The sequence below is a fragment of the Nannospalax galili genome, unplaced genomic scaffold, assembly GCF_000622305.1.
Source record: "Nannospalax galili isolate Female #2095 unplaced genomic scaffold, S.galili_v1.0 scaffold191, whole genome shotgun sequence".
NCBI lineage: Eukaryota > Metazoa > Chordata > Mammalia > Rodentia > Spalacidae > Nannospalax > Nannospalax galili.
Window position 1 is genome coordinate 2,972,186 of NW_008331484.1, and position 9,167 is coordinate 2,981,352.

Here is a 9,167-nt window from a genome sequence, read left to right on the forward strand (position 1 = left end):
AACACAACGCCCAGCTTATTTTATATTATTTAAAAAATACTTTTGATTCAAGAATTTAATATATATTTCATGTTTTGATCCATTCCTTCCCCCCACAAGACTTTATGTCCTCTATTATTATTTTTCTTTTTCTTTAAAGGCCTGTCAAGTCTAATATGTGATTCCTAAAGACTCCTGGGTATGGGTCTCTCCCTTGGAGTCTGGTCAACTTACCAGGTGTCAAACAAGTAAGGAAAACAGACTTTTCCTTTACCAGAATCTATTAATCGCCAATAGATACTCATCTAGGACTGGGGCTGATAGACTATGTGAACCTCAGGAAATAAAAATCCAACAGGGGCTTCCTGCCCATTTCCAACATCCATGCTGAGCACATGTCTGGCTTGGGTTTGCACAGGTTTTGTGTAAGCTATCATGGGTCCATATGTGAAACTGCTCTGCGGAATCAAGACAGCAGTTTACTTGTATTCATGTACTGTCTCTGGTTCTGACAGTCTTTAAGCCCACTTCTTCTGCAGCGATCCTTGAGTTTTGGGAGAAAAGGGTGTCCCATTTATAACTGATCATTCCATAGTCAGTCTCTGCACATTGACGAGATGTGGACCTCTGTGCTCCATCTGATACAAGAAGAACCTTCTTTTCTTGGTAGATACACTTATCCATGGGTGTAACAATAAATGATGAATCAATTTAATACTACGTCTATTTAGCAGGATGATAGTTGTAAGTTCTTCTCGATGGCCTGAAAACTGTCTAGTCACAGGTTCTTGGCCCTGATAACAGTATCAGGTATGGAATTCATCTTATGAAGCATGTCTTAAATCCAATCAGAAGGTGGTTGATTACTTCCATTTCATTTGTGCCACTATTGCACTAGTGTATATATTTTGCCAAGCCAGCTGTTATTTTAGATTACCTTTCTCTGACACTAACATGCACAGCACCTTCTAGTACTCTGAAAGCTCACCAGCAGAGATAATGTTTTGAGGTCAGTACCAGCTTTATTGCTCCCTGTTTGTTCTGTCACTCAGAAATGTAGTGTTTTTAGCAATGGGGTCTTATCAAGCTCCAGTGGGTAACCAAGTACAATGGCAGTAGACACTATTGTGTGAGGGTCTAAGGATCTCTCTGCTCAAAAATGCCAAAAGTGGGAGTTCATTTGCGGCATTTGGCTTTTCATTTGCTATCCTTTGATGTCCAATAGGGCCAATGAAAACCCATTATAGGGTAATGCCATTTTAAATTCTCTTTTCATTGTATGTGCATGTATTGAGAGAAACTTCTATAGTGGGCTTCCATATGGCTCTGGCAAAGAGAGCTGCATAAATGGAGCAGAATCAGCCTAAGCAAGATATATATGGGCAGGCAGCAAAACTGAAGGGGTAGAGATCTTTAAACCCTTTGAACCTACAGCCTCAGATACTGGATATGGAGCTACATGATTTTATGTTTGGCTTGTTAGGTTTTGGTCTTGCTTTGGTCCAATCTTTTCTCACTATGGTCCTGTTCCTGTCCTTTGGATGGGAACATGTAATATATGCCAGTTTGTATTGGGGACATGTAATTTGTTTTTTATTTAACAGGGGGTCAAATGTAAGAGATTGCCTTAATTCTCAGATAACACATTGGATTTTAAGTAGTGCTGAGGCTATTAAACACTATAGACTTTTTGTCATTGAACTAAATGCATTCTGTGCTATGAAATGGCCATAGCTTATGACGGCCAGGTGGCCAAAAATGGGGACTTGAATGAGAACTGTCCTCCACAGGGTGGTGCCGTTTGAGAAGGTTATGGAGCCTTTAAGGGCACAGCATTGCTGGTGGAAGTACATCCCTGGGTGCGGGTTTTGAGGGTCTGCAGTATCATCACATTTCCTGTTCACTCTCTCTGCTTCCTGTGTGGATAAAGATGATGAATCATCTTCCTGTTCCTGCTGACTTGCCATGCCTTCCCTGCCATTGTGGACTCTAGTCCTCAGACTCTAAACCAAAATAAATTCTTTCTTCTGTAAGTTGCTTTGGGTCATGATATTTCATTATCACAGGAACAAAAAAGTAACTAATACAGCACATATGATATTGTCAAAGAAAAAAAACTGACGTTGATCCTATGAAGAATAAATAATTCTAGTGGACTTCCTTCATTTTACTATGATTTTTATGTATATCTCTATTAATTCCACTAAATGAAATGAAGTAACTCAAAAGTTCATACAGGGGCTGGAGAGATGACTCAGTTGTTCAAAGCACTGGCTACTCTTGCAGAAGACCTGGGTTTGAATCTCAGCACCCAGATGCCAGTTAACAACTGTCCATAACTACAGTTTCAGGCGATGAAATTTTCTTTTCTGTCCTTTGCTGCCATTGCACTACATGGACGCATTTACACACATGCAGGCATAACAAGCATTCACATAAAATAAAAGTAAATAAACAAACTTCCATACAAAAAAGTTTAAAGTATAAATGCTTCTTTCAACTAATATTGGTTGACTGCCTCAATTCAGGGACTCAACTAGATACTGAGCATCAAGAGAATGGAAAATGAAACAGTAGTTTTGAGTCCATAAAATTCCATTTTCGTTGAAAGTTTATTAGATGGTAAACACAACTATTTAGTAAGAGTTACAGAAGTTTGAAGCTGGACACTCTAAAGGATAACAATAAGAAATATATATTTAATCTAAGGAGCCATGAGAGCTTGAGACCTAGGAGTAATGTTGTTGTTTCATGATGTTGACATAAGAAACAAAGGAAGCAATGTAGATAAAGAACCTGAAATGGAAAAGAAGTGAAAGATTAGAGTGATTGAGACTTTATGGAAAGTAAGGTGGACTTCAGTGAGATAGGCAGGTCATAGGGAAACACGCTAATGATCACATCAGATATTTTATATTTAAGTCTAAGCACAAATACTCTTGCTTGTTGTCACAAGTTCTTTCTCATATGAGGATCCTAGCTTCAAAAGTTTTGTTTTGTGTGTTTAACTGGAAGAAAATGTGGAAGCCAGGCAAACAGAAAGGGCCCTTCTTGGAGGAGAGTCACACTAAAGGAGTGGGGTGAGGTGGGAATATGGGAGTTGGACGGTTTAAGCAGGGAATGGTGTAGGACTTTGGAGGAAATCACAGGGTAGAGAAGGCTAGCCCAAAGGAAAAGTGTATGAAAACTCATACAGAAGTGTATATGTCATTAAGAAATAATTGGAAGGATATCAGAATACATGCAAATTGAAAGAAGGGAAATAAAGGAGATTTGAAGGATTAAGTGTGGAAGTAGCTGGGAAATGGGGGAGAGTAAAAGGTAGTAGGTGAGGTGACCACAACTAAGAATGTCTAAAAATGCATCATGAAAACCCACTAGTTAGGGAGTTTATTTCAAAAGACAAATAAAAGGAGTTATGAGGGACGTACCCTGCTTGGTTTGAGAACGTCGTTCCCAGAATACATAGGTTATTAAATGAAAAGTCACAGTGGAAAGTATGGGATATCTTTCTATTATTTGTTGGTCAAGGAGGCCCCAGAGGTCTCCAAAACAACACAGGCTATTGCCATTGCCCTTGGCTGCCCACCATAATGACATGGTAGGACCCTTTTGCTGAAGACACCACACACTTTTGCTGCAGGACATAGAGAACTGAATTTCAAACTGACCTGGTAGCTTCCTCCCTGATAGCTAGTTCTCATAGAGCTGGAAGGTGCTATGCAGTCAACTGAGGCAGAAAAAACACCAGTGGTCTATGTAGAACTGGACTCTGCACACTGTAGTACTGACCTGTCAAGCAACTTGTGCCCATTGGCACAATAGCAGCAAGAATGGTATGGGATAACTAACTACTTTCTGATTGGTTTGAGGAATGTTTCACAAGAGGGAATTTCATGCCTGATAGTGTTTTCCTAGTCAAAGCCCATGAATCTGGAGGTCATAGGCCCTGGGGCAGAACTGTTGTTGCTATTTTTCTCAGTGATCATGCTTTCAAATTGTCTTTTAAATACTTGTGCTAATATTCATAGACCTGTTCTGCTTTCAATCTTGGTCAGAGAAACTTCTTGTACTGGTCAATGGTCAATGCAGAGATATGTAATTTCTCAAAGTATTGAGAATAAGAGACTCAGTACTCAGCCCTAATTGGGACATCGACATTAAGCTCACACTACCACCACCATCACCAAGGTTCAGGGAGCTTCAGGGAAGAGGAGGCAGAAAGAATGTATGAGCCGAGGATGGGGAGGAATGTTGTGATACGTTATGTTCTAGACATGACATGGCTGTTACACTCATGAACTCACACAGCTGTGGTTACCTTCACAAGATATGCACAAGATCAAGCCAAAGTTCTGGCATAAATGGGTTTACACTCCCCAGGCTCCACACCTTACTGAGGAGCTATCGGCAGTTGACATTTTCTCTGGTAAGAAGAATCATTATTTTGTGAGAATGTGGCCAATAATATGGTTCGGGTGCTGTAATGGATGGCCCTCCATCCATGAACATATGGGAAGCACTAACTGATTTGGAAAATTATTTTTAAAAAGACAAGAAATTTGGAGGGGAGCATGATACAGCCAATATGGGGTAAGTTGGGTGAGAGAAATAGGTGTATATATGGTCATATTTCATTATGTATTGTATTAAATTCTCAAGAATAAAGAAAAGTTAAAAGTTTCATTATGTACTTGTATTAAATTCTCAAGAATAAAGAAAAGTTAAAAAATGAGTATTTTTATTACAAATGGCCAAGGATACCAAGAGAAATCTTGTCCAAAAACTCACTATAAAATGATACAATGATGAACATTAAAGAACTTTTGGCAAGACAATGCAGGAACAATGAAATTCCATAATCATTTCCATAGAGACTACTTTATTGTTAAAAACAGAATGTCTAAATGTTCTGGTGTAAGGAATAAACACTCTGGCTTTATGGTGTTTATGTGTCATTCACACTGCAAAGAAAAGTTCAGGATAGAAATTAATTTCTGCATCTGCTGCCTATGAACAAAGTAGTATATAATCACATTTCAAGTACTTTGTTAAATAAAAATAAAACTACCAAACATTTTACATGTTATTTCTAAGATATATTTATTTCTATTTTCTAATTATTTTGATTAAAAATTAGGGTAATAAATATTTTTAAAACTTGACGTCTGGAAATTACAATAAGCAAACAAACAAAAATTAGAACAGAAAGTAGCAACTTTCAAAATCTGTGCTGAATGCCATCTCCTGCTGTAAAAAGAGCAAAAATTTAATAGCTAAGGCATAGGGGTGAAAGCTGGATGATGTTTCAGGTTCTGCATCAAAACCCTAGTCACATAAACCAGCTATAAAAGCCAAGGTGGAAAACATACCACTTTATAAATAAATCTATGAATTAACTTATTTTAATTCATGTCTAGTGATTAAATTAAGTTAGACAACATAGAGAAGCTTTAGCCAAAAGAAGACTTGATATTAATCATAACAGAGCCAACAAACTTCACAGTTAGGAAACTTGGGAGCCACGTATTAGGACTGCTGACTTTAGCAGGGTTGTGCATACCTTAAAAGGGAGCAGCCAGAGAATATTTTGTAACCAGTAACCCGTAAATATGCCATGTGATCCCACTCCAATAAAAGCATCTTTTGATTTCAAATATTTTTCTTGGTGAAAAATATTTACTAAAGAAGAAAAATATATTGAGTTTATATATAATGCAAGCAGTGTGTGATGCCCCTTCAAATCAGTAAATAAATTAATATGTTACTCCATTTTATTGCTATTAAATGTAAACCTGCAAATTTAGGGGGTTTTAGGTAACAGAAAAACTGAGTTTTTAGTGCAAAGATTCTCCCAACGTGTCCCCACTACACATTTCCCTTACTGTTAATATCTTAACATCTTAATATCTATGTGTTAACATGGGACAGTCATCAAGATAAATAAAGCAGTACTATTATGTTACCATTAGCTAAGATCCATGATTTCTATTAAAAGTTCCTCTTTGTGCTATATGAGTCCGTGGGTTGTCATGTTGTGCATATTGCTGTGCACCCCCATTTCAGAAGAATACAGAGCAGCTTTGCTGTCCTACAAGTCTCTATTCTCTCCTGTCACCTTGATTCGCCCTTTTTAAACACCTGGCAGACTTTTTTTTTAAACCCTGTGCAGTTTTCTCTTTTGTAGAATGTCATTAGGTTAGAATCATACACTATGTAGACTTCATAAATTTGGCATCTTCTGTTTAACAATTTGTATTCAATTTTCTTCTAAGCCTTGAAAGATCATGATTAAAATTCTCTGCAAAATACTTCACTGCACAGAAACACAACTGTCTATTCACCTACTGAATACCTTACGTCCAAGGTTGTGTAGTTATAAAGCTGTTATATGCATATTCCCAGTTCATCCTCCTTACCCTTTATCATATTTTTGGCATTCTTCACAAATACACATATTCCATATCATACATAATGAAATATCACCTAATATCATAGTATAATCACTCAACTCAATATTAATATTATTATTTGGATCAAAATGTTGTTTGCTATATGAATTAAGTATAAGAGAAATAAAAATATTTTATTTTATCTCCATTTATTCTTCTTGCTATGTGCCTGTTTTCTTTCTTCTTTTTTTTTGGTCTTTTTGAGACAGGGTCTTCCTTTAGCCCCAACTGTCCTGGAACTCACTATGTAGACCAGGCTGGCCTTGAACTCACAGAGGTCCCCTGCCTCTGCCTCCCAAGTGCTGGGACTACAGGCATGCACCATCATGCACAGCCCCTGTTCTTGCCTTTTTTATATGGCTTCTGCCCTGCATCATTTTAATTCTCTCTATTGATTAAATAGTAGATCTACTGATAGCATGTTTCATCAATTTAAGCTGATATGGGGAAATATCCTTTATTTTTTTCACTTTGAAACACTGTAATGCATACAAAATTTTAACACTTCCCCCAACTCCTCTGACATTCCACCCTGCTTTCCTCTCACTTGCATGGTTTCTGATGAGCTCAATGCAATTCTTATTCTTTTTATTCTAAAGAATAGTTTTAATTCTTTCAGACTCTTTCAAAGTTTTGTTGTGTGTTTGGTTTTCTGCACTTTGCGAGTTTTCATCAGGATTCATCCTATTTGCTCTTCTGAATTCCCTATATCTGTGGTTTGGTGTCACAAATTTTGGAAAAAAGAATCTGTCACAGCTTCAAATATTTCTTCTGTTTCTTTCACTGTTATATTTCTGCTATTTCCATAAACATTACATGTTTTGTAATTGTCCCACCGTTTTGGGATATTTTATTCCCTTTATTTATTTCTGTCTGTTTCACTCTGGGAGTTTCTATAGCTGCATCTTCAGGATTTCTGGTTCCTTCCTTTGTCATTTTCAGTTTATTAGTGAGCCCACCAAAAGCATTTTTTTTTGTTATTTTGTTGTTGTTTTTATTGAAAACTTTGGATGGTGTACTGAATAGTAGGCACTTTATTTGTTGTTATTTTGGCTGGTGTGTGGTGGTACACAAGGGAGCTTCAGTTTCTGAACTCTCCCTTTTCTTCCTCCTCCTCCTCCCACTCCTCCTCTTCCCCTTCCCCTTCTTCCCTTTCCCTTTCTTCTTCCTCCTCCTCCTCCTCTTCCTCCTCTTCTTCTTCTTCTTCTTCTTCTTCTTCTTCTTCTTCTTCTTCTTCTTCTTCTTCTTCTTCTTCTTCTTCTTCTTCGATTTCCTAAGAGCCATTTATTCATAGAGTCTATGTCTTGAAGCTTTCTTACTTATAGTCCAATGTTATCATAAAAACCCTGTATATGTCCTGGCAAGGTGAGTAAGCATTCTATATACTTACAATTAAATATCGGATCATAGAAGACTTGAGTTCCTGAGCTATGACCTTCAGAAACATTCTTTACTACTTATTTTCTCCTCTTGGGTTAGGGAAGAAGGCTAAGGGAAACTGCGGTTGAAGGTTACCATCCAGGGCAGGCATCTATCACTCTAACTTAGGAACATATCAAATGTTTGCTAAGTCAATAGACTAGAAGGATCAAGAATATACATACAAAAAGAATAAAACTACCTGAAGTAAAATTATGGCAATGAATAAAACATAATAAATTTTAAAATGGTATTATTATTTTAGAAAATGATAGAAAAATAATTTGAAGGAATAGAAAAAGAAGCTGCACTTAAACTAGTAACTCATCTGTATATAAAAAATGTATATTATTCTCCAAGAAAAAATGAGACAGAAACATAAAGTCCAGTTTACAAGTTGGAGATATTACCATGGCTCAAGTTCTAGAAAACACCTTATGAGCCTCAAGAGAACAAAAGCTAGTGACCTAAACAGTGAAACATAATTAGCTTAGATTCAGATTTTCCACTGCAACTTTTAGTGCCAAAAGAAAATGGAGTGATGCCTCAATGTTTTAAGAAAAATGTGAGCCAAGAAAATCCTGCCAAATTATTTGTCCTTAGACTAAAAAGTTTGCAGAATTTTCTAACATGCAAAGATTCAAGAAACATAGCTAGGAAGAGATTTGAGAAAAGGTCTGGAAATGAAAACAGGTAAAAGATAATTGTTTCCAAATCTTACCTTTGAAAATGAAGTTGATATGGAAAAAGAAGAGCTCACTAGTATGAAACATACGGTAAATTCCATTGTGAAATGTTTAGTTGCGTATCTTAGGGAAACAATAATGCTAATTATTTTTATAAGTTTATTGTGAAAACTAAGTGAAGTGTTAGAACCCTTCAAAATAAGCTAAAATGGCAGCAGTATATGCTTACATATGGGAAAAAAATCTTATCATTATAAAATAAAAATATAACAAATCAAGGAAGTAAGATGAACAATAATAAAAACAAAATCTTTTTTTTTCCTTTGGTCTTTTTGAGACAGGGTCTCCCTGTAGCCTCAGCTGACCTGAATTTGCTATGGAGACCAGGCTGGCCTGGAACACACAGAGAGCCTCCCTAGTGCTGGGATTAAAGGTGTGTGCCACCATGCCTGGCTATAAACAAGAACTTTTAACTGAAATATTTTCACTGATTTCACAGTTAATATTTAATAAATATTAATTTTTAAATGGATAATTTTTAACTAATAGTTCTGGCAGTGAAATCTCATTTTCAACAATTCTTTCATTTAAAGTAATTTATTCTGACATTGAATATAAGTAGCTTTTGATA